This window comes from Armigeres subalbatus, chromosome 1 (genome assembly GCF_024139115.2).
Source record: "Armigeres subalbatus isolate Guangzhou_Male chromosome 1, GZ_Asu_2, whole genome shotgun sequence".
In the NCBI taxonomy this organism is placed as follows: Eukaryota; Metazoa; Arthropoda; class Insecta; order Diptera; family Culicidae; genus Armigeres; species Armigeres subalbatus.
Window position 1 is genome coordinate 218542941 of NC_085139.1, and position 26059 is coordinate 218568999.

The window sequence follows — 26059 nt, forward strand, 5'->3', positions numbered from 1 at the left end:
AAATTCCTGTGTGACAGTGAAATTGTACTTGGTGTTAATTATGAAAAGGATTTGAAAACATCAAAGTAAGCTTGATATGAACAACAACGGAGAGCCACCAAAATATCAATCAAAGCAATCGTGGTACTTCGCCAGCAGTCAAAGACATGTGGTCAACCATCATGGACTGGAGTGACAGTTTTCCAGCAGACTTCTGCTTGCCTAGCAGCATGATAATCTCCAAAATTCCCATCAGCAATCCGAGAAGAATTCTCATTGGAATCACTAAAGAATTCATTTCAGAATTATCGAAGTATTTCAACCGGCACTCAGAAGAATTCACACTGGATTCCTTTCGGTATCGTTGAGGGATACCCTTGGAAATCTGTGGGGGATACCCTTTATAATCCATGGAGGTTTTATTTCAGAATATCTCATTGATTTTTTTTTCGTTGTTCCGACGGACTCGTTCGAAGATTTGCTTTGGAATTCCTTGACGATTTGTTTCAGAATACTTTGACGATTTATTTCGGATTTTTTCCTCGGATTCCCTCAATGATCGGAATTTTAAGACGATTTGCTTCGTAATTCGTCGACAAAATGCTTCCGAATCATTCGACGATTCGCTTCGGAAAACACATCGACGGTTTTCTTCGGAATTCCTCGCAGATTTAGTTCGGAATCCCTCAACGAATTCATGGTGTCGGTTCAAATTTTAGAATGAAATTCCTTAACTTTGCCTGTCTTTCCAGAACATTTCTAAGAAAACAAGCCATGAAAAATGCTTTTTTTTTAATTCCTAGAAGCATATGAAAATTTCTGCAAGTTTGAATCCTTGAAGTCCATACCAGTTCCTAAGTTACTGGAAGCCTTATCGCTCCTTCATTGAGGATTTGTAGAAAATCATAGGTTATTATGGTTGTTCACAAATACTCAAGAATGTACGTAGAATTCCTGAAAGGTTATCATAATTCAGCAATACTCACAACTTTTCAGAATCTACAGGACGAGCCAGCCTAGGGCTGAAAGTCTCGCTAATTAAGACAAAAAAAACTTTTTAGAGTTGACGGACTCCCTGAAATCGTAATAGACCTCCAAGACTACTGACAGACTTCTTCAAATCGTTGACGTTTTCATGCTCTTGGCCGTGATCTTAAATATTTTGGTCAGGTAACGTCAATTGCATAGAAACGCGTCGGATATTATTAGTCAAAATATAGGAAATATAATTAAACACTTGATATATCGTATCTCTATGCAAATACGTAGAGGATGTGTCTCATGATCTAACAACATGACTTCGAAACAAAACCGCACAAACTAAATACTTTAAATTATGAAAGGGGACTTTTTATAAGAACTATTTGGATCAGGCCTCAACATTGACCATTTGAGCAACGCAGCTTAGTCTGTTATTGATTTAAAATAGAGACTAATGGAAGCAAACTTGAATACCGAAAGGGGGGGGGCATAATGGAATAGGTTCGAAGTAGAGCTTAAGTATGACCAACCCGGGCCATACACAAAAATAAGCTTTATTGCTTGAATTAAAAAAACGAGCAATGGGTAATGTTTTCAATATAACCGTGTGTAGACGTATGACTTGTATAAACGGAACGTATTTACTTTTAACTTCTAACTTTTGGATCAATGGGGTTTGATTGTAGGTACACCCGATTCTGTTTTAAAACGGATTTTTTTTTCACGGCCGTGTAAAAAAACGAGCAATGGGTAATGTTTTCAACATAACCGCGAGTAGACGTAGGACTTGTATAAACGTAACGTATTTACATTTAACTTCTAACTTTTGATCTATGGAGTTTGATTATAGGTATTGATATTGGAAACGACTACTTCCATGCTGTGTAGAATTATTTACAATTTGTTTATTCAAAACTTCTGGAAATAAAACTAATAATTTAATACATAATTAGAATTGCTTTGTTTCTAAAATTCTAACTATTAAGCCTTTATTTACTCAAGCAAATGTAGGGCATTTATAGACTTCTTATTGATGATACATAGTATTTGAAGTTTAAAAATTCTTTTTATAAAATTTTCAGACTTGGGCAAAATGTGCTATATCAAGGGAACTGTCCCGTTTTCCAAACAAAAAAATAAGCACCTATTTCGTTGCTTCTTTTTGCTAACATGCGTGCTTACTACTGAAAAAAATCACAACAATAAGAAACAAGTAACAGGGAACAGTAACCCTACTAAAATAGAGGAAGTACTGCTAATACGTCTACGAAAAATTATTTAATGTTCTGATTCCAAACTCCGAGTCAAAATTAATAATCTTATTTTTTTTAAATGAAAAACAAAGAATAAGATAAAGTTTATTTAAATATTCTTCTGGAAATTATTTTTTGCGGACTTTTTCAAAACATTTACATGTTATACAGCGAAATTTTGCTAATCTAAAATGGATATTAACACTATTGCTGATTGTGCATCTTTAATTGCTAATGCCTTCTGCAAATAAACGAAAGTAATTATTTTTATCAAATTTTTATTTTCATCGGTGTAGTTGTAGGAATCAGTACCATGTTTAAATGTACCAAGCACAACTTTACATATGGTCAGTCATATGACATGACTCGTACCCATTATGTGGATCATGTGGATTATGAAACCAATCACCATTTTTCTTCATCCACTACCTCAGCCTCAGCCATCATCGGCCTCCAGCCGTGAACTCCGAGCGATGTGATGGACGATTGCATCCATAGCAACCGACACCACTGCATTCGACCATCATCAAGCACAGAATGACAAAAATGCATATTCGCAGACCCACCGGCAGTTCTACCGCTGGTGACTGCATGCTGTCGCTGTGTAGGTAAAACCAGCGAACGAACGAACGAAACGAAAAATGCGCGAGCAAAAAGCACTTCAGTACGCGTTGCTGTCACAAATTGTAATGACTCGCACACGGCAGGCAGTGCTTCTTTTATACACAAAGAAAATCTTCCGGTAGACTCGAAGGCCCGTGACATATCGCATTCTGATATCCGTGTTAGGAATGCACGGGATTGGTTACATATGGAATTTTTACTGGCTTTGACAAGAATTGAAATTTTCAATAGCTTATCGTTAATAATCTTAGGTTTCAATGAAATAGGCAAAATGGTGGAGAGTTTCCGAGTCGATTGATATATAAATCTTAAAAATCCATCGAAAGATAAAGGCGCTGACAACGTTCAAAATCTTCCCTTCCAGCGTAACGCTCTCGATTTCCAAAAATCTAAATGACACCCAGTATAGTAAAGAAAGACGTAAGTCCTACGTCAAAAAATCCCATACAAAATTTTTGCAAAGTTGCTCTATGTTGCATGATTCGTCGAGAAATCATAAAGCTTTTTTTACATGGATTTTCAGATTTTGAAAATTTTGAACTGAAAACTTTTTTTACACGGAACGCATCCCCTGTGTATAAGACGAATCGGGTGTATTGATATTGGAAATGACAACTTTCATGCTGTGTAGAATTATTAGCAATTTGTTTATTCAAAACTTCTGGAAATAAAACTAATAATTAAATACATAATTAGAATTGCTTTGTTTCTAACTATTAAGCCCTTATTTACTCAAGCAAATGTAGGGCATTTATAGATTTCTTATTGATCCATCACCGCTGCCCTCGCTGCCTCAGCCATCATCGGCCTCTAGCCGTGAACTCTGAGCGATGCGATGGGCGATTGCATCCATCGCAACCGACACCACTGCATCCGACCGTCATCAAGCACAGAATGACAAAAAATGCGCCCACTTCTTTCATGCGCGAGCAAAAAGCACGTCAGTACGTGCTGCTGTTCCAAATTGTAATGACTCGCACACGGCAGGCACTGCTTCTTTTATACGCAAAGAAAATCTTCCAATAGCCCCGAAGGCATACCGGACCCGTGACATACCGCATTCTGATGTCCGTGTTAGGAATGCACGGGAATGGCTACATATGAAATTTTTACTGGCTTTGACATGAATTGAAATTTTCAATAGCTTATCGTTAATAATCTTTAGTTTCAATAAAATAGGCAAAATGCTGGAGAGTGTCCGAGTCGATTGATATATAAATCTTAAAAATCCATCGAAAGATAAAGGCGCTAGTAACGTTCAAAATCTTCCCTCCCAGCGTAACGCTCTCGATTTCCAAAAATCTAAATGACACCCAGTATAGTAAAGAAAGACGTAAGTCCTACGTCCAGGGTTGTTACGGAGATCCTGAAATATTTTCGCGCCAAATCCGCGCCGACTAAAATCAAATCCGCGCCATTTCCGCGCGACATGAAATCCATTCCGCGCCAAATCCGCGCGATTCAGATCTAAATTCTAAGCAAATACACGTTAAATGTAAATTTTTGTATAACAATTTATTGAACGTCTTCTCTAAATATTTTTTTTTACAATTATTACTGATTTTAAATATGATTTAAAACTGCAACATATGTTTGTATCTAAATGCTAATAGGACTAATAAATCGGCAGTAAGTATTACAACCCTTCTAAATGGCCTTATTCGCCACTAGAAGTACTGAATCTAAGGGAACAAGAACTAAACAGTCAAAACTATTTGCATAAGCACCGCTTTTTGGATTAGATGATGGCTTTGGCATGATTTGTTCCGTTATTATCAGTTTTTTTGTTGATAGAACTTTATAAAAATCTGCACAAGGTACGTTGATTACAAATGAATGTTAAGGCCAGATTTGATCATAATTGATTAAAGGTAAACGTGCCAAATATTAAAATATCTGGCAAAACCGCAATTTTCTTTAAAGTAATTAATTAGGCAGCTTTTTTGTTGTTATTGATCACAAGACAAACTTGCTTAGATATTAAGGAATTAGACAATGAAGCTCCGTTTTTAAACAAAACTTCTGTGAAACAAATATTTGAATTCATATCAAGAAACAAATAATACAAAATCTAACATAGTTGCTCAAGTTCCGTTGATTTTTAAGTCAGAATCAAGCATAAATTCCTTCAAAAATTCCAGAGGAATATTTTTAGCAATTTCAGAAGAAATTTCTTTGGGAAAAAGGCAGAATAATTTGCGTAAAGTCGAAAACCACTTTATATAATGTGGTCTTCGGTAAAGTCCAACAGAAATTAGTCCGTTATTTCTCCTTCAATTCTTGTAACAAGCTTTTCTAAAAATTCACGCAGATTTTTTTTACCATTCTTACTGGAATTTCATTTAAAAACTCCGAGAACTCCTGTAGAAATTCATTTTTTGTGCGCCGATTCATCCCAAAGATTTCTGCGGGTCATCTTCCGGAAATTCTCCCGAAAATTTTCATGGGAATGTTTGCAGAAATCCAACTGCCCTTGGATCTGCTGAAGTGCAGAAGTTGCTTCAAATTGTCAATGGAAATTCATCTGTGGGAATTTCTCCGAGTATTCTTACAAAAATTCCCCAGGGAAATTATTTTGTAATTCATTTGGGAATTTTGTCGTGAGTTCAAGTAAATTCTCCACAAATAACCTGCGGAATATCTTCAGAACTTACTTTCAGAAATCCCTTCATGAATTCCTACGGAAATCACTTTAGAAATTCTTGCAGAAATTGATTAGTGACTTCCTGCGGAAAAACTCCCGGTTCAATTGTTGAGCCCTTATTAAAGAAATATCTGTGATCATCGCTATAACTCTTTTGTAAATTCAAGGCGGCATTCTTTTCGATTTTCTATAGTCATTCCTGCGGTCACCGCTCCAGGAAACTCCTTCAAAAATGTCTTTATAATTTTTCGGGTTTTTAATGCTGCAGAAATCCTCTTTAAGCTGTGGAAATTCATTTGCAAGGAATTTATACAAGGATCATCATAGGGTCCTTGTGGAAATTTCTTTAGGAAGTTTCTTCGTTTTCTTTTGGTAATTCTGTAAAATACCACCGGAGTTAACCGAAAATATCATATAAAACCCACCAGAGCCCAGAAATAACTTTTGAGAATCATCTTCTAATTTTTGATCGACTTTCTGCGGAAGAAATTATTAACCCTTAAAGGCGCAAGGCGATTTTTTTCGAAATCGTCGGAAATATTTTTACCGTAAATAACCATGGAAATCATGAACAATAAACGTATTTTCGGTTTGTTGTTTTAAAACAACATTGCGCATTTAAGGGTTAAAATGAAGCATCTGCATTAAATCACAGAACATTTTTATGTTTTCCATTGTTGTATAAACCTTCATTCGTACTAGATGAATGTTATAAAGGAAATATAAAATGTTCCAATATTATGAAAGTATTCCTGACGACTTTTGAAAAATGATATGCTGAGTGGTTCATCGTAAAAGAAACAACCAATCAGAAACTGACTGAAACTGAAAAATCTTGGAATTACGAAGAAATTGACAAGATGAAAATGGGTGTTCATATGTCCTTCAATAGACATGGTTTATGTGCGTCGTGTTTTAGAATGGATTAAAATGACAACAAGTGGCGTATCTCTCCTCATAACATTTGTTTAAATGATGCTCGACAGTGTAATGCATGCCATTAAATAAGGACTTGGACATATCCAAAAAATAATGTTAATAAACTTGAAACGTAAATTTGTTCTCAATAACATTTGGTAATGAAAATAAAGCCCATCTAGATAGGCATAAAACCAGGCATTGCAATTTATCCCATCATTCGATCTTCTGAGCAAAGATACTGATGTTATGAAGGGATATCGATCTTAGTTAGGTATCTATCTGCTCAGTAAACAAAGTGCAATGTTCGACATGGAAAAATTTTTTCACTAATTTTGTTGTAGCAACGGCCTCGCAACGTGAACAAACCCCGAACCGCGCTGGCTATCAGGATCATCATCAATGAATTATTGGCAGTGGCTGATTTTCTACTCGCCGCAGCCACATCCAGGCGCTATAGTATATGCACAAAATAGCCAGCAAGAGTTAACCCCCAGAAATTTGTATGGCGAAAGACATCTAACGCTGCTTTTCTCAAAATTAGGAACTTTTCATGAAAAACTATTTGGTACCGGTTATGAGGGATGGTGTCCGCTACTACGCATACCAAATATTTTTTCGATTAAAGTGCTTAATTTTGAGAAATCGAACCTTAGATGCCTTTCGCCATACTGATTTCAGAAAGTTAACTCCTTGTGTGCCGCTGTAAGCACGCTCAAAGCAGTCGATTCATTGCTCAAGTGATAATATATTTCCAGAGTGTTCTTTGATTAGGGATAATATCTTTGCAGAAGCAAAGATAATATCCTGTGCTCAGATGATATTGCAATGCCTGCATAAAACTAATTTTCAAATAAACTCCCTTAGATTTTTTCGTAGAAATTTTCACCTAAAACTAAATCCGCGCCAAATCCGCGCGAAACCCTAAAATCGTTATGTAAATTCGCGCCAAATCCGCGAAAACCGCGAAATCCGCAAAAATCGCGAAATTCGCGTAGTCGTAACAACCCTGTACGTCAAAATCGCTAAAAATGTTCGATGTAGGGTCAAATTTTTCTTTACCTGACCTAAATCTAAATTCCATGACATTACAGGACCAAATTGAAATTCCTTGACTTTCCCTTACTTTCAGGGTTTTTACGTAGAATTACGTATTTCGGTAAGATATGTAGGGGAGTCATTCCAAAGTTTCAAATTTGGGACCGTCACGAAAAGAGGTCAGGAAATAAGAGCCAATAACTCAGTCGTTTTTAAAGGATTCCGGAGATTTTTGTATGATTCGAACAGTTAGCACTCTAAGATTTCATACAACTATTGTAAACAATTGTATCATTACATTTAACTTTTGAAAATCTAATTTTGCCAAGTAGTGTTCAAATTTCTCTTTTGCAGTAAATTGCCTACATTTCGGCTATATTCATCCGCAATGAACATCCACAAAATTGAATATCGATTCCACTATCAAACTATACGTAATTCTACGTTCAATTCGCGGTCGTGTCTTTAATACAGTGGTCCTCAGCATGCTTACTATCAAGGGCCGCATAGAAATTTCGAGCCATTGAAGCGGGCCGCAGTATATTTGCAACATTTGTTTTTCAGTTCATATTGCATATTACAAAATATTGTATATTTGAACTAAATATTTTATTCCTGTGAATCTTTTTCAAATAAAATATGTACTTGTAAGGACATTTCGTTCTACAGGCTTTATCGCCATAGCTGACTTTTAGACTAAGAACCCTTTTTTGCAGTAGCGGGCTTGACACGAAACAGCGCCAAAGCATCTTTTCGGCTCAGTTGGCAGACAATATTTCCAGCTGTTTTTCTAAAATAATGATGGTATGTCAATCAACTCTGTAATTTCGGTAATTTCGATCTGATGGTTTTTTATGGTTGACGTTTATTGTGCATTACATACCTATAACTTGTCGTAGCAAATAACGAATGGTTCTGAGAAAAATCCCATATGGGATTCTGAGCAGCATACGCTCGAGATTCTAAAAAGCATCCACCCACGATTCTGAACACAATTCGTTCGAGATTCTAAACAGAATCCGTTTGGAATTCAAAACAGAATCCGTTTGAGATTATGAAAATAATCTGTTCAGGACAGAATCCGTTCGGAATTTGAAACATAATCCGTTTGGAATTCTAAAGAGTATCCATTTGTGATTCTGAATAGATCGATCGAATTCGGATCGAGATTCAGAGCAGTACCCTTTTGAAATTCGTTTGAAATTTTGAATATAGTCCAATTAGGATTCTGTTTATGATTCTGAGCATAATCCGTTTGGGATTCCAGGACAGAACCGTTTGTAGGTTCTGATCATAATCTGCTTGTAATTCTGAAAAGAATTCGAATGGTGATTCGAACAGAATCCATATAATAGTTAATAGTTAACGTATTTTCTAGAAGTGAAATTCCAGCAAAATTGCAGTTCAATTTCGTTAACCTATTTTGAAAAATAAAAGCATTCTTACTACGGAGCAGTGCATGACAACAACAATAACATAACATCGAATTATACTTGCTGTCGACCTACATAACACCTTTGTATGAAGTTATGAATTTCATGAATCATAATGAATAATGATAAAACTGATTAACTTGACAGGTTACCGAGTACACAGAAATATTGGAAATGATAAAAAGCTTTTACTGTCATACTTGCTTATCAATGGGCCACATGTAGTGTAATCTCGGAAATCCTTCGCGGGCCGCAGGAAAAGGCTTAAAGGGCCACATGCGGCCCGCGGGCCGCACTTTACGAATAACTGCTTTAATATAACCTACTTTTTTCAGGTAGTCAACACCCTGGAATTGCTTCGGAATCATTCGACGATTTGCTTCGAAATTCTTTGGTAATATGCTTCGGAATCCCTCAAAGATTTGCTTCAGTATTCCTTGAGCAAAGAGTGAAGCCAAATCTACATATTTAACTGTCAAACCGTCTACCTATCGAGCAAAGTAAACAAATACTTGTTGGTGATGCGGAAGTATTGTTATCGCCTAATGATTATTATGGCGAATTAAAGCACATGAATTGAAATGTATTAGATTGGTTCTAGAAACAGCTTCAAAAAACTTCAATACACCCCTCAATAAAGTTGCAACAAGAAACTCATGTCTTTGCACTCTGTGGGTGACTTGGTTATCGAATCAGTGGCGTTTCCCTAACCTCAATTTACCTGTGCACTAGACTTAAATTTAAGGAATTAGTGTGCGGAATTGCATAGAATAACTAGATTATGATTACCTTGAACGACTCTGATCATTTTATTTTCCATTTGGACTGTCAAAATATCAAAATCTTCATTCTTTGGGTCAGTGCACACGTAAAAAGTGAGGTTACGCGACGCTACTGTATCGAATTAAAAAGCTTCAAAAGTGAACACTCCCGTAATGTCACTTGAAGGGTTGAGCAAATATGAAAGTTGCCAACATAATAACAAGAGCATCATTAAGAATAAGTGTAAGAAGATCCTCTACATAATAGACTCTGATGTGGACGTGTGCTATTCATATGTGGAAGTGTTGGTTTGACAAATGGATTGTGAGTGATTCGAATATAGGTCCAATTTGGGAATCTCGGGCTCTTTCAGTAGCCGCTGTTGCGGTAGTACCGAAACCGGTAATACCGGTATTACCGGCCAATTTTGAGTACCGAAAATACCGGTATACCAGACGGAAAATACCGGTATTTTCGGTATTTCAAATTTTGCTGTTAATATAAAAAATCTCGAATAGTTTTCACTGACATTCACGTCGATCAACATCGTTATTAGTCATACATGTTGCTTAATTCTTTTAGCATTCCTTAGAAATGATTTGGACATTTTCTTAAAGATATCCAGACGAGATCTTGAAGGTCTAATCCAAGATGAATACACAGTGGTGTATTCATCTTGGTCTAATCATTCCAGATGTGATTGTTAAAGAGACTGCAGCTCATGAAGAGACTGCAGCAGAGAAAAATACTTGCGTTGCCGGTGGCAACTACGTTGACACCAGAATTATTGTAAGCAATCTGTAAATAATTCTTCTAAAATGTATCATTCGTCCAACTTCCGTTGAACCAGATCATTTTCAATAGCTGCGAACATTTCCAACAAAAGGCGGATTGGGAGATGCATCACTCAGTATGTTATGTCCACGTTAGTTTCACTTTGCCCTCTTCAACAAGCAATGATTATAACATTTGAAGTTTGTCAATAAATATTGTTTATCATCCAAAAGTCCAAATCAAAAGTTTTTTTTTTTCATATAGGGGGCATGACGGCTTTGGCAGGTTTTGTTCTATTATTGTCAGGGGGTTTTTATGACTGTTTATGCTCAAATTTGGCCTAAACATTCTTTGCATATCAAAGAATATTGTGGCCAAATTTCATAAAATTTGGTCGACAAAAACGGTCGAAAATCAACACGGAATATATAGGAGATAAAATTTAAAATGCATTTTTGAAATTTAAAACAACATTTAATTAAAAACTATTTGGTATACTAAATTAGTTTTTTCATAAGCTTTACAATAAACATAATAATTTGAATTTTGTTTCCATGTGAAGGTGCTAATTTAGTAGCTTATCAAATTTCTACTACCAAAAGTTAATTAGTTTTTAATTAAAAAGTTTCACATTTGGAAGTATTTTAAATTTAATTTCCTATACTTCACCATGCCAAATTTCAGTGATGTCACTCATGTTTGTATGTATTAGAGTGGGGCGTCATGGTCATTTTTTCAAATCAATGGTTTTTCGAAGCCATTCTGGGTCCTGAACATCTGCGCAGAATTTGGGACCGATTGGTTGCTTCCTCGCTTTCCGCATTGCTTTTGAAGTTTGTATGGAAATTAGTATGGGAGAACGTATATTTTTGCATTTCTACTACTAGAGGTTTCAGTTCATCGTAAAATAAGTGGCACATTGCGTTAAAGTATAACCCAAAGGATGCCGAAAAACTTTGCTAAAGAAGGCACTTTGCTGGAACGTCCACGAAAAAAGTTATAACGCTTCGAAGATTGAGTGTTCAAACCATATGCAAAAAATCATTTATTCTGCCAGCACTGCCGAACTACGTGGAGCAATAATTTAACTGAGTGTTATTTCAAAATTATTGATTTTATAGGACTTTGGAGCTAATGGAAGATTTTCGGAATGATTTCACAAAGTAAAAATTCCGACTAGAAGGAAAATGGGTTTTGCCCTCTGACAATTACAGGTTGTCCGGTAGTGCTGGCAGAAACATTGATTTCTTGCATATGGTTTAAACAATCAATTTTCAAAACGAAATAACATTTTTTGTAGACCTTCCAGCTGCATACCTTCTTCGGCAAAGTCTTTCGGCATCTTCCAGGCTATATGCTAACGTATTGAGTCACGTGATTGATGATAAATTGAAGCCGCTAAGAGCAAAAATGTAAAAAAGTACATTTTCCCATACTTATCTCCATGTAAATTTAAAACGCGATGCGGCATGCGAGGTCGCAACCAATCGAGCCCATATTTTGCACAGTTGATAGGGGTCCCAAAACGATTCAGAAAAACCTTGATCTCACTTGATCGGACGAAGTTTGCGTTTTCCCATACAACTGCGCCCCACTCTAGTATGTATGCACTAAAGCATTGTTTACGATTAGCAAAATAAAAATCTTTGAGAGTATCGCACTTCCAGAGCAACATAACTGTCATGGTTTCAACTAGCAGGGAATCGCAAAATTATGCGGCAGCCAGATGCGCATCCACGCTCCGAGTCGTGGGTAGGACAAATAGGAAAAGTCAATTTTTCGAACAGTTCTGGTATTAGCATTAGCAATCGACTCGCATAAATTCGTGCGTGTTATAAGCCTAGACTTTAGTATGAAAGCAGCATCACTTCCATCCGTTTCTACAGAGAACTGCATCCGTTACCACTCTACGACTTGTCATAGGTGCCACTGGGGGTTTCTTTGCTGTTAGTGTGGCAAGTAGTAACAAAATAGGAAAGAAACGAGCCTGCGATCGAACCCACGACTTCCTGCTTATAGGCAGAAGCGGTGGCCACTAGATTACTGAGTTCGTTTCCGAAATCGATGCACATTTTACCAATATTGCCGCTAAAAGCAAAACAATTACTGTCCCATACCCATCCATATCAAAATGAGACAGATATGCTTGCGTCAGCAACTGGATCAATTTTAAAAATTATCAGGACTTGACAAGATCTTCACGGACAGAATACTTACATAATTTGAGAAATTTTCTTCGATTTTCAGGACAAATATTACTTTTCCAAGATTGTTTAAGAATTGCTAAAAAGCATGACATACATCTTCGAATTCTTACGATTGTCGAACTTTTTTACAAAAAGAAATTTGTATAAATATTCAAATGGGTTCAATCAACATTCAGAAATGGTTATGGATCTACCGCTTCAAAATGAACATCCAAGAAATCGTATGATTGGCTAAGAATCTTTATGGGAGCTCAGAATTCATGACGGACAGATCTGTTTGTGGTTCTTCAGCTTTCAATTAACCTTTTGAGGTTTTAAGTAAACTTTTTTTTTTCGTGGGCTTCTAATCATCTATTTAAACGTACTTTATTTATAATTTTTGACGTAGGACTTACGTCTCTCTTCACTATACCGGGTGTCATTTCAATATTTCTAAATCGACCGCGTTACGCTGTGTTGAAAGATTTTGAATGATAATAGCGTTTGTCCCAGTGAACGGATCTCTTCGGAAAACCCCTTAATCGACAGATCTCAAGTATGCCTTTCATATTCATACTTGATATGACCCGAAAAACTTGTTTCAATAGGCCTAAAACTGCTTTCGAAGCAAAACATTGACTGCACTGAAACCTATAAATATGGGTGCCGCTTGTTCCTCGCGTCATTTGTTCGCTTGATTCTGATGGGTGCAGACGCTAGCGGATAAGCTGCAACTGCGCACCAAAATAAGCCATAAAAGAGGGTGACGCAATTTTTCCTTCTCATTCTGTTATCATCATCAACGATGAATAAAACCTGGGTGCTACCCAGCACCATGAATCAGTTTTTTGACGAACATCAAGTGGAACACAGCAGCAGAAGAAGCAGCCCAGCCTAGACCACACACCGCAACAGTGCCGAGCAGAGACCTGCAGCAGAAACGAGCCGAGACCGGCCGGCATCAGTATTGAGCAGAGAAAGGTGAAGAGAGAAAAAGTTACAACGTTCTAGAATGGTTTTCTGCCAGAATCTCCCTTGGTCAACAAGTTTCCTCTGAAAAAGTTAATTTCCGGCCCTTATCAGGGCGAAAAGAGTTAGTGATAATTTTCGCAATATGTTGGAATTCGTCGCTTTTACGGCGGTGTTCTAGATGAAATCGTTTGTGTGTGTTTTGGTTTCGAGCAAGAAACTCCCACGGTCAACCAGTTGCTTTTGAAAGAGTTAATTTCCGGCCCTTATCAGGGCCAAGAGAGTTTTTTATAATTTTCGCAATTGGTTGGAATTCATCACTGGTTCGTCGGTCGCTGCATTACAGGTAGTTTGCATCCCGCTGGTTCCATTGGGGAACCAGCACACGTCGCAACACCCCAGAACACCCAGTTTCAGTTTAACAGTCCACTGCAACATGACGCAACAGATGGAGATAGAAAATGTATGCCATCAAAGCAAACGGTTCTTCTGAGAGCCACTGATACTGACTAAGGGTCTGTCTCAATTGGATAATTAAACTGAAATTAAACTTAAAAGTGACATTTCAATAATTATCGAAAAACCATGCTCGCAGAGCAGTATTACTTTTGACAGATATCGAATCATTTTCCATCGATGTCCTATTGGAATTGCTGGGTAGCACCAGATATTCTTATAACGGGGTGATTTTTTAATTTTCGAACTGTCACTTTTAAGTTTAATTCTCCAAATGAGACAGAACCTAAAGAGTTTAATATTTAAGCTTTCAATACTTTTCGCTTTAAAAATAGTACTTTTGTGCCAAATTCAATCTTCTAGAGATAAAATGTTATACGCAAGTAGCAGATGTTCAAGATTTTCGTGGCCAATTAACAATATCCCAAAGCGGAATGCTATGAATCGATTTTTTATCTATTGGATTTATTTGAATTTTGGATTTATTTGACATTTGATAAAAATATGTAGAAAATGACTCTTTGATACTTTCTAAAAGATTGCTGGAACATTTTGATTATTTTTGTTCGACGTAGTTTTCAGTGTTTGTTGAAGAATAGATGATGCTACAAATGGTAAATTACGCTGACAGACAGTCTGTAATTCACAACATGACATTTTCGTTTGGTCGGTCTAGGTGAAGGATGAGCCAACAAGCGGTTTACAATGGTCTTATTCATCAAAGGGGTGGAGCTTCGGCTAGAGTTGTTCTGATATAATGACAAAATCATGGCTCATGCGAGTTCAGTTCCGGCTTAAAGCCGGCAGGGAACCAACATCCGACGACAGGGAGAATAATGGTGTCATCTCTAGAAGTCAAAGAATTATCTTTTTTCATATTTTCATCAATGACAAAAATATTAACATTAAATAAAAAATCGATTGATAGCTTTCTGTTTTGAGATATTTTTCTAAATTGGTCACGAAAATGGTAATAATAATGCTATCGCCGTTTTCTTTCTTCCAATATGTGAGAGATTTGGGCATATTTTATAAAAATAGCCCTAAAAATATCTATGAAATTGATTCCTGAAATTTATATACATATTGAGTGTAAGTTGTTCGTGAACAATTTGGGAAAATGTTCTCGAAATATAGAGTTATCATGGGCATTTGGTCATGTTGGTTTCATTATTTACATAACTAAACAGCTAAATTATTTTGCGCTACTTCTAAAAGATTGGTAGAAAGTTGTTGATTATTCTTGTTCTAAGTGATTTACGATATCGGTCGATAAAAAGGTGATGCCAAAGAACGGCATACAACGCTAACAATACCAAAAAGGCGGTGCTTGAAATTCAAAACATTGATTACATGTGACAAATTATTTCCTCTTGATTGGTCAATGTAAAGGAGGAGCCAACAAGTGGTTTATAACGGTATTATCCATCGAAAAGGCGGAGCTTCGGCTCCGGCTTCTGAGTTCATATGCTATGCTGAAGAAATCATGTCAAAATATTTTCATTTCGAATCATTGCGAAATGTCTTGTCACTTGAGGAAACGATGGTCCCAATCTTGTAAAGAAAATCTCCGACGGCAAAATTACCAATCCAAACGAGACTTGCTTGGCCTCTGCTGCTCTCGACGACACAAGATGATCGCTACCGACACTGCCGCTGCCATTGATGCTCGTCCGCTCGATCGATTTACAATTGATTTACAATGGTATAGATGAATCCAAGTAAAGAAATAAGAACTAGATAACCAACGCTGTTAACTTTGACAGATCCTACAGCACAGCATAGGATAATTTGAACTTCTGAAGTACATATTTGAAGGTTAATTTTGACGTAGGACTTATGTCTTTCTTTACTATACCGGGTGTCATTTCAATATTTTGGCATCGAGAGCGTTACGCTGGAATGGAAGATTTTGAAGGTGAATAGCGTCCATCTGACTAAACAGATTTATACAACAAACCCCTTAATCAAAAGATTATAAGTACACGTTTCATATTCATCATTGATTAGACACGAAGAGCTTGTTTCAATAGGCCTAAAACTGTTTTCAATGCAAAGTATCCATTACCGCGTTCTGATTGGTGCAGATACCAGCGAATGAGCTGCAGCTGGGTCTGCTGAGAAGGCATAAAATAGCGCAAAACGATTTTTTTCTTTCATTCTAACCGGGACAAGCAAAGCCACAGCAGCATCGATTCGACAGCACTCGCAACTCTTCGCAAAACAGCATCGTCCGCATCATCCGCTTTTCGACCCGACAGCGCCGAGGCCACCATCAGCCAAAGCATGCCAGTACAGCCGCAGAAAATGTTCCAGAAGCAGCCCATACTACAGACCCGACACCGCAGCAATGCCGAGGAGATACCGGCAGCAGCAGCAGAGTCGAGCCGAAACTAGCCGGCATCAATGAAGAGCTGAGGCCGACCGACATCAGTGTTGAGCCAAGACCGGCCGGCATTGGTATCGAGCCGAAACAAGTTGAAGAAAATCAAGAGAAAGAACTGCAATGTTCTTGAAGAAATCGCGTGTGTGTGTTTTGGTTTCGAGTAAAGAAACCCCCTCGGTCAACCAGTTCCCCGAAAGGAGTTAATTTTCGGCCATTATCAGGGCCAAGAGAGTTAATAATAATTTTCGCAATTGGGTGGCATTCGTCACTGGTTCGTCGCATGCTGCATTAAGGTAATTCACATCCCGCTGGTTCCATTGAAAAAACAGCACACGTCAAGCAGATACGCTGCATGAAGACAGCTTTGGTTTTGCGCTCCACCCAGCATCAGCCTTACAGTCCGTGACGCAACATGACGCAACAGATGGACATAGAAAATGTTTATTTTCAAAGCATACGGTTCTTCTGAGATCCATTGATAGACTTACTAAAGAGTTCTTAAAAATTCTAAAATACTCTAGAGATAAAATGTTATACGCGAATAGCAGATTTTCAAGATTTTTTCAAAACCGTTACATAACAAGAACTGTGACATATAATGAAATAAATCACAAAAAATTCCACTATTAGATGAAAAATTGATTGAGAGCTTTTCTTTTTGAGATATTTTTTCCTATATTGCTCATGAAAATTGTTATAATAATGTTTGGGCTGTTATCGCCGATTTTTTATACAAATTAGGTGACGTGAGAGATTTGGATATATTATACATCTTCAAAGGCATGGTCAAGTCAAGTCCTACGTCCACTTCACGGTTATGTCACAGACATTACCCACTGTTCGTTTTTTTATTATTCTCTTTTGCTGATTTCAACAACTATTCTTCTACCTCTGGAAAACTTTGACGTGATGAACTTATAAATTTATATAAAAAATCACAATAATAAAGAATTAAAAAAAAAAATCTCCCCTTGGATATGTGATCTTGACGCGATGGGTGGGCTTACGCCATTAGCACTGATATGGCAACCAAAGACATATCCTGTCGTGGTGGTATCACATGTGGACTATTTTTGTTCAATGCCGCGTCACAATTTGGCATTGACGCACTGATTTTACGGATGTGCATGTGAACCAACGGACATCATCGTGTCTTGGAGCCTGGAATAGTGATGCAATGAGGTGGGCTTCTTTCCTCATTAATAATGAAGTGAGATCTCCTCCTTTTTTGCAATACTTTTCTGATGTGTTCCCTGAAGATGATGAGTCGTAGCTACGCCTAAATCTAGCTAGATAGGTATATATAGAGAAATTATAATCAACTTTATCGACATTAATAGGCAATTGACATTAATAGGATTCACTGAGTAGAAGTTTTTTCAAAACTAGGAGCGTGGCGCTTCTTTTATTTTGTTATGTCCAAATTAAAGAGCCATAATATAAAATACCACTCTTAATAACAATGGTATACAATCAATCTAATAATGGCTTCATTCTCGATAAATTTTATTAACAGATAGGAAATAGGCGTGATGAAGCTTTATTTTGCCACCGAAAAGTGAATCCTATAGCTGACCACGACTTAGATAATGATAGTTATTTTACTTGTAAGGATTTAAGACGATTAGATACGGAAGGGCAAATTTCATTATCTTCGCTCAACTTTAAAGCGATGCTCTTTCAAACTTTAAAACTAGGTTTTCCATCTATGCAGAAACGACCCTGGGAGATTAGTATTAGACAAATAAAATGAAGGAACGACGCAACATAATCTTAAACTGAACTTAAACTGAATTACGTAGAAATCAAAAAACTAAAAAAGACAATGTGATAGGTGAATTAAACAAGATAAAACAAATGACATCTTACGAAATACTTGACAAAATTAGAAGTAAACTTACTGTTTGACTATTAAAACTTGTAATACCAGACAGGGTTGGTCATTTCTCACACTTCGTCTTGAAATGTGTAGAGAATTTATAAATAAAGATAAGTGTATTGATTCACACTCGAGAGCGTTCACACGTACGTGTGATTGAAGCCAAGAGAAACATGATCGATAAAGAGTGAGAACATTTTCGGTCGCGTGTGTTTTGATATTGGGTACAAAATGGCCTATGTTTAGGCGCTCACAACAGCGTATTTACATGGAAGATTTAGAATATAGCCTAAATGTATGCATTTTGGTAAACAGCAAATTACCATTTTCCTGTACTCTTTACACTTGTGGACTTGTGCGACGAAGAGTGGATACTACGCACGCTCCTTCATACAAAGATAAAGTGTATTTCTGCACAATACACTCGGATAATAGATCAAGAAAAGAGAAGTTTTTACACCTTCTCTTGAATACTCCTCAGAGCGAACCAACCCTGATACCAGACATCACTGCAATTGGTAGAAAACATGAAGATAGGCACAATTCTCCAAACTACTTCTTTAACCGCATCAAAATGTGTGAGAAAATGTATGTATGTTTTTGTGAGTGTGTGTACATATCATCACCTGAAGAGTGTGTTTAATCTGTGAATCACACTATGAAGAACTGAATGTTTAATACGCTCATCAAGCTAGTTATCATTAATTAATTGTGTTTTCAAATATTTGGATCTGCTTCAAGAACAATAGCATAAAATTTGATTTAGGAAATGAGTGGAAAATTATGCTGTAGTGTCTTGGGTGATGACTGGAAAGAGCAAAATATAAATAATGTAAAAATTGATGAATCGATGTTAGATGGTGTTGGCAGTCATGGGTGTACATTAAGTGAATCAACTCATCATTAAACACACGACTGCAATATATGTTCAACAAAATAGTAAACAGGGACTTATATACTTATTAAGGAGTGACGTGAATTTGGAAATGTTGTACGGGATTTTGAACAAGGATGGTTCTGAAGATTTAGTAATTTGATTTTGACCGTTTGGTGATTTTTCGGTGACCCGTTTCTGGGGATGGTTTTCCTGCCTAAGAGAGTTATAATAGTGGAGAAGTTGTGAAAGTGAAGAAATAACGATACGGTGATAGTGACCGCAATATTGTTGGTGATCACGATGACTGTGCCAAGATTTACGTAATGATAGTAGGTGAATAGGATCCTCTATTATCAGTTACTCAACTAGCACTTTAACTTCGTTATTAGTGGAATTTAAAAAATGTCTTGTTAGGCGCAGTTGAAGATAAATCTTTACGTTGAAAGTCCAGCCTACAACACATTTTGGAATTTACCCTGAATGAGTGATTGACAAACTGCTAAATGGCCGAGCCCTGATTACTAAATGATCGAAAACATCCTTGCGCTTTTGGGATTATAAACTGCCTAAAGTCCTAAAGAACATTCAGTACTCTATTCCTTTAGGATCCCTGGAACGTCTATGATTATTCTAAAGAATTCGATTTATTTTAAAATCACCATTTGATAACACACATATACTTGCCAGTCAATGAGTTCATATGTGCTTACCGCAATCATGGGTAGGACAAAGCTTTGACTGTCCCATGAAGACAAATTTATGTGTAGGACATGTCTTACTTGTCCCACCCACTCCGTGCGCCACTGGCGACAGCCAATAATTAACATAGGGGTGGTGGGGGTAAATTGGACACCCTTACAGAACTGCTGTTGTTTATCGAGTGGCTATCAAGATATTGAGATTCTCACGTCCGAATGTGTGAGTGCTCTGGACCTCATATGAGTAGAAAATTTGAGAAGTTGATATCACTAGACTATTGGGAAAGCTCCATTCTGATGATTTCATTCAAGGTTTTAGTTCAGAAATATAATTTGCGACGTTTTTCATGAAAATAGTTTAGTGGGACAGTTATGCCGAGAAATACTTGCTTGCGGATTTCTATGCATATTAGTCAGGCTGAGTATTCGATTTCGTTAATAACTACTCTGCCGTACTATGATCGACACTTCTCGTCTCACGCTTAACATATGAAACTGTACTGCCCACGTGGTTGATATTGTTTGATCACAATGATATCACTTAGAATAAAGATCCTTTTAGCCGGCCTTATTCATCTCTAAAAGTTGCTAGACTTTCGAGAACTAAGTATTAAATACGTAATCGACAAATTAGTTTTGGAACGTGCTTAGTTCCTTCACTATTGGATCTTTTACCATAGTTTCAAAAACCTGGTTCAAAATCATGTTCTGACCGCATGAGAAATTCCGGATTATATGAGGGCATGTCAAAAACAGTAGTTTTCATGCGTCTTCATTATTTCCATGGGTGAAATACTGGCCCTTGTTATATTTTTAGACAGAAATAAGAGCGTCCATTGATAAAATCATATCACAGATTGGATGACAAACATGCTGCTCACTTTACCCCCAGGTGACATGACCAATTTACTCCCATAGCTACATGTTTTTCAAATCACACCTAAACTCAGAAAACAATTTAAAAACTACCTATCTTGTGAACGATATTTTGGTTAAGAACTACTAACTCAGAGTGTTCATGGCTTAAATGGAACAATGAGGAAATTACATTCAACTAGCATTTTGCGAAAGCGCGCAGAGTTATTTGGTTGAAATCTAGCTGGTAATAGTTATTTCATGATAAAAAATAGCTCGAAAAGCATGAAATGCCTAATTCCTGGTGTAGCATGGAAAATAATACGAAAAATCCATAAACATGTTTGGGAAATATGTTTCAATGTTATACTTTTGCCTAATTGGCTCCCACGAGTCAATTTTGGTGTTAACAAAGCTAGTTTTTAGACGAAAGCGGCAAAAAATATCTCCTCCACAAATAAACAAATTATATACAAAATTGCAACAGTAAGACCAGTGTGTTACAGCACAGCCTACCATATCAAAAATAAGAACACATTAGGGGTATTCACTTAACAGCGTAAGCAGCTGCGTATCTGATTATTGAAATGTTTCATACGCAATCACATGGGACATATTTCAAATCACCTGTGAAACATTTCTATAAACAGATACGCAGCAACCTACGCCGTCAAGTGAATCCCCCTATTATATATAAGCAATAACTCCCAGTCAGGATCCTCGGTAATGATCGAAAAGCACCTCCCAAGACATCAGTGTTCTATCCTAGCCAAAAACGGAACGGAAAACAAGTATCCGCGAGCAGGGACCTCACAAGTGGCAACGACCCTGAACCAGCACTCTTACCTGGGTCTTAAATCCTCTGCACAGATTCAGCAAGTTATCCAACCGATTTTGCCATCAACAACAATAACAAGAGAGGCAGATAGTTTGTAGTGGGTACTACTGCGGTTCGCCGATGAGTTTGCTTCTTCTCCGCCGAGCGCTGCGCTTCCTTGTGCGCTCTTTTTCTTAGGTTAGGTACTGTTGTGCGATCCGCCTTCCTCCGTCCCCGGACCAACGTGCAGATCCACCATGCAGAACACGATAATAATAGATATTCCTCTTTTGCTTTATCCTCTCCAGCAGCGTTTGCGACGACGTTCGACGGCAGAACAGAAAGTGCTGGATGGACACGCTAGAACGACGGAGTGTTTAATTCCTTCTTCTGGGCTCTTCTGCGGTATCTTCAAGGCACCACGCGACTATGACTAGACGATCATCCACCTTCTACTTTTCCCTTTTTAACATAAGCTTCGGAACAATACTATTTTTTTTATTGCTTGCGATTCTCACTATCAACGATTAAGATCTCCACTTTTTTATTTGTCGTGCGCACTTGTGGCGAGCGAACAAGAACGATATTTACAAAAACCAACTTTTTGCTAAACAAAAACTATGATCACCGGTTTCATTTCAACAACCGCAATTATTGCTCTCTTTCTCTTTTCTTGCCGGGCTTCGTATCCTTTTCCAACGGTATCCAGCGAATCCTTTGCGGTGCGATTCTTCTTATCTGTGACAGCACTTTTGCACTACTAATTTACGAGCTTTATCCAATGCACTTAGCCCTTTATTTGAGTAAGCTCCTTTTATCGGTATAACGAACTGGACGGCGGATCGATTGATATTCGAGAAAACCAAGAAAAATCTTTGACTACCAAACTAGTGTTGATTGAACTTCTTGGAGAAACTATGCACGTCCGTACGCGGTGAATCACATTTTACTTCTGATCTCCGGTTTCTTCGGCTCGACCCGCGACAGTTCTGTACGCTCCGTCTGCGCGCAGCAGAACCCGATCTTTTTCAAGAAAAGTGTAGAAAAACGAGAGGATCGATCACGCACACGCACGAGAGGATGTGTGCAATTTTACGGAAAGAGATGCAAAATTGGGCTGCGGTCTTCTATCTTCCGCGAAAGTAAGAGCAAGAGGGAACGAACAAAACAGCTGCTTGCCGGCCGGCAGCCGGAGAGCTTCCGCGAAGTTGAATATCCTCCCGAAACGAACGCAACGGTACGCGACGATGCAAAGTATATAAGGAGAAGGATACGAAGGAAAAGCAGCACGAGAGAGAGAACAAGGAAAACAAACCACTACTGATGCGCGTGACACGCTCAAATTGAACTACATTGGCTCACTGGAAAAAAAAACTAAAAACATTTTATTTTTTAAAAGTAAAATGATTTCAATCTCGAGCAACATATATCAAGCTCTATCTGGTAAAAGGGCGAATGTTGCAAGAGAGAATTCTCTTCGTCGACTTCCCCTCTTTTAAATAAAAGTGACAAGCAGAGGATTTCTTTGCAGTTTATCACATCAGAATGCAAGTTTGCATTGTTTTCTATCGTGCTGAGGTGATAAACCACAAAGGATCCCTCCACTATGAGCCAAGCCTTGTATCTTTCAATTTCGCCACCAGCTCTACGCTTCATTTTGAAAACCCCTTTGGAACGAATAGCTTTCCTTCCTGCCGGTTAGTCAGCCAGCTCCCAGGTCTCATTATCTTCCAGCGCTTTCATCTCTTCAATGATCGCTTCTTCTCAGAACGTGTGATCAGCTCGCTCTAACGCTTCAGTTACTGTTGTTGGGTCAACTAAATTCATCATTTATGTTGTGTTTAACTGTTGAGAAAAATTCAAGACAGCAGTTGGACTAAAACAAACGAAATAAGCGCTCCCGACAATTCTCAGCGATTTATCAACACTTGATGCCAATTTCAAATTGCTATTTCATAAATGAGACTTCCATCTGGAATTTCCGCCTATATCGAACGTGTCATTTGATACATATAAGCAGATATCGGTAGGCACTTCCACTGGGGGTCCAAAATGGAACATTTACCCTAACTTCTTTTTTGACATAAATTCCATCTACAATAATTGCGAGTTTATACATACTCGGTTAATTCAAATGGCATAGCCTTTTGTGCCAAATTCTTGCTTCCACCATCATAAAATATTTAAGAATTTTCTGATGATTCAGTCGATACAACCCATCACCAACGGTTCCAGAAGCGATTACATGTTCTCCTTTATCTAGCACTTCATACTTCTCTGCATTAAATATCACGGTCAAAACCTTCTTGTAATTTATTGTTGATCAATAATAAGTTAGTTGACAAATCTGGAACTTGCAAAACATCTTGCATTTCAGTTCAACTTCTTCAAGTTCGAGAGTTACCCTTTGGCAACGGATATGAATGACTGCTGTGTCGATTTACTGCTTCTGATCCTCTTCATTCTTCTAACTCCGGGTCACGTGGGAATTTGCCGCCGAGTTAAAATACCATGCGTCCTCTTTCCTGTTTTTGGCAGTCAACATAGCACATAAAGCACTTCTTTTGAACTTCGGCTTACTTTGCTTTTATGGACAATTAGCAGCAAAATGTCCGAGTTTGTTACACGTGAAGCACGCTTCAGGTTTCTTCTCGTCCTTTCGCTGCCTTTCCTTGTGCTCGGTATATAAAGCCCCTTCAGCACCAGCCCCAGGAAATTTCAATGTCCATTTGGCATCTTAAGGATTTTCGTCTCCACAATATATATCTACTGTCAATTCAATCCCTGAAGCTTGAAGTCCCATGATCATTGGATTGTAATATTCCGGAAGTCCTTTCATCAGTAGCGAAGCCAACCATTGGTCATTCACTTCAAAACCGATTTCGCTCAGACTATTCGTTGTTGTAACTAACTCGTCTAAATAATCCTCCACACATGTGCATTCTTCAAGCTTGACCGACGTTAATTTGTCTAATAAACCGAATCTTCGCAGTATTGCCCCATGCCTATTTCGCTGTCTTTGCTTGTTGAACCAGGCTGTATTTATTCTTCTCACAATTGCCAAGATCATTTTTTACCGGGGTCCAAAAATACTGTGTAACTATCCCAGTTCATACATTTCGATACGTTTCCCATCTTAACACGTGGATGATCTCTGCCATAGTACCAATGTGACTCCCAACTTCCATAATCCATCACTAAAATGCTTGACTTAACAACCTTCCTTTATTTTCTACAATCTATACCTACCAATATCCAGTGACAGTTGGTTCGATTGGGTCCTAAAGTCCTATCTCGTGTATAGTTGCAAACGATAGTGCATCGGTCAAGAATACATGAACCGATGTTATATAAATTCTGGTAATTTTCTAAGTCAGTAAAAATGAAATGTTAGGCCCATATATTATCTGTCAAAGATTGTGGCAAGTGCCTTGGGATGTTTTGCTAGTGTGTTTGAAATCATATTCTTCTTCTTATTGGCATTACATCCCCACACTGGGACAGAGCCGCCTCGCAGCTTAGTGTTCATTAAGCGCAAGCACATCCACAGTTATTAACTGTGAGGTTTCTAAGCCAAGTTACCATTTCTGCATTCGTATATCATGAGGCTAACACGATGATACTTTTATGCCCAGGGAAGTCCAATCCGAAAATTGCACCGGGAATCGAACCCAGCCACCCTCAGCGTGGTCTTGCTTTGTAGCCGCGCGTCTTACCGCACGGCTAAGGAGGGCCCCAATCATATTATACCACTTTATTCTGTACGTCAAACAAGACCGAAAATGTCGAGGAAGCATTTTCCATCTATTTTTAAATTTCAAATTAAACAACGCCCCTTCGACATCTGAGTCGGGAAAAAATCAGATGCGTTCAGGATAATTAGCTTCATCGTTCCTAAAAGAAAATCGAATATCAATCCTTCATTTTAGGACCCAACCTCAACAAAACCTAGAAGTGGTAGTCCTAGATGGACTACGATAGATCATTAATCACTAAACTAACTTACGTCTGCACGCGTTGAGTAGCAATGCAATCAAAAGGATTTTCACGTCATATACGAACGTCAAGCCCAAGTCCTGGTGTTAGGTGGGACGCTAAACAGCCCTGACATGACGGCCCTCCGACGAGACAGGAGGTTTGCGCAGGCCCAATAAGCCGTCTTTAAAAACAATTATTACGAACGACATAGAAGATAATACGACTCGATACAATCGGCAACGACCTAGGCGACGAATAAAGGATCACGATTGGAAGCTTGGAACATGGAACTGCAAGTCGCTAGGCTTCGCAGGTTGCGACAGGATAATCTACGATGAATTACATCCCCGTAACTTCGACGTCGTAGCGCTGCAGGAAATTTGCTGGACAGGACAGAAAGTGTGGAAAAGCGGGCATCGAGCGGCTACCTTCTACCAAAGCTGTGGCACCACCAACGAGCTGGGAACCGGCTTCATAGTGCTGGGAAAGATGCGCCAACGCGTGATTGGGAGGCAGTCAATCAACGCAAGGATGTACAAGCTGAGGATAAAA

At 38.0% G+C, this 26059-nt stretch overlaps 1 protein-coding gene across 1 annotated transcript in view; it reads right to left on the reverse strand.

Annotated features, from left to right (window-relative positions):
* The window catches only part of LOC134205774 (RNA-binding protein MEX3B), a 41566-nt gene extending 19056 nt beyond the window's left edge, over positions 1–22510 (reverse strand). The window contains exon 1 of the mRNA XM_062681356.1: positions 21559–22510. The gene's annotated coding sequence lies outside the window, so the exon portion shown is untranslated. The remainder of the gene's footprint in view (positions 1–21558) is intronic.
* Between the last annotated feature and the right edge of the window lie 3549 nt (positions 22511–26059).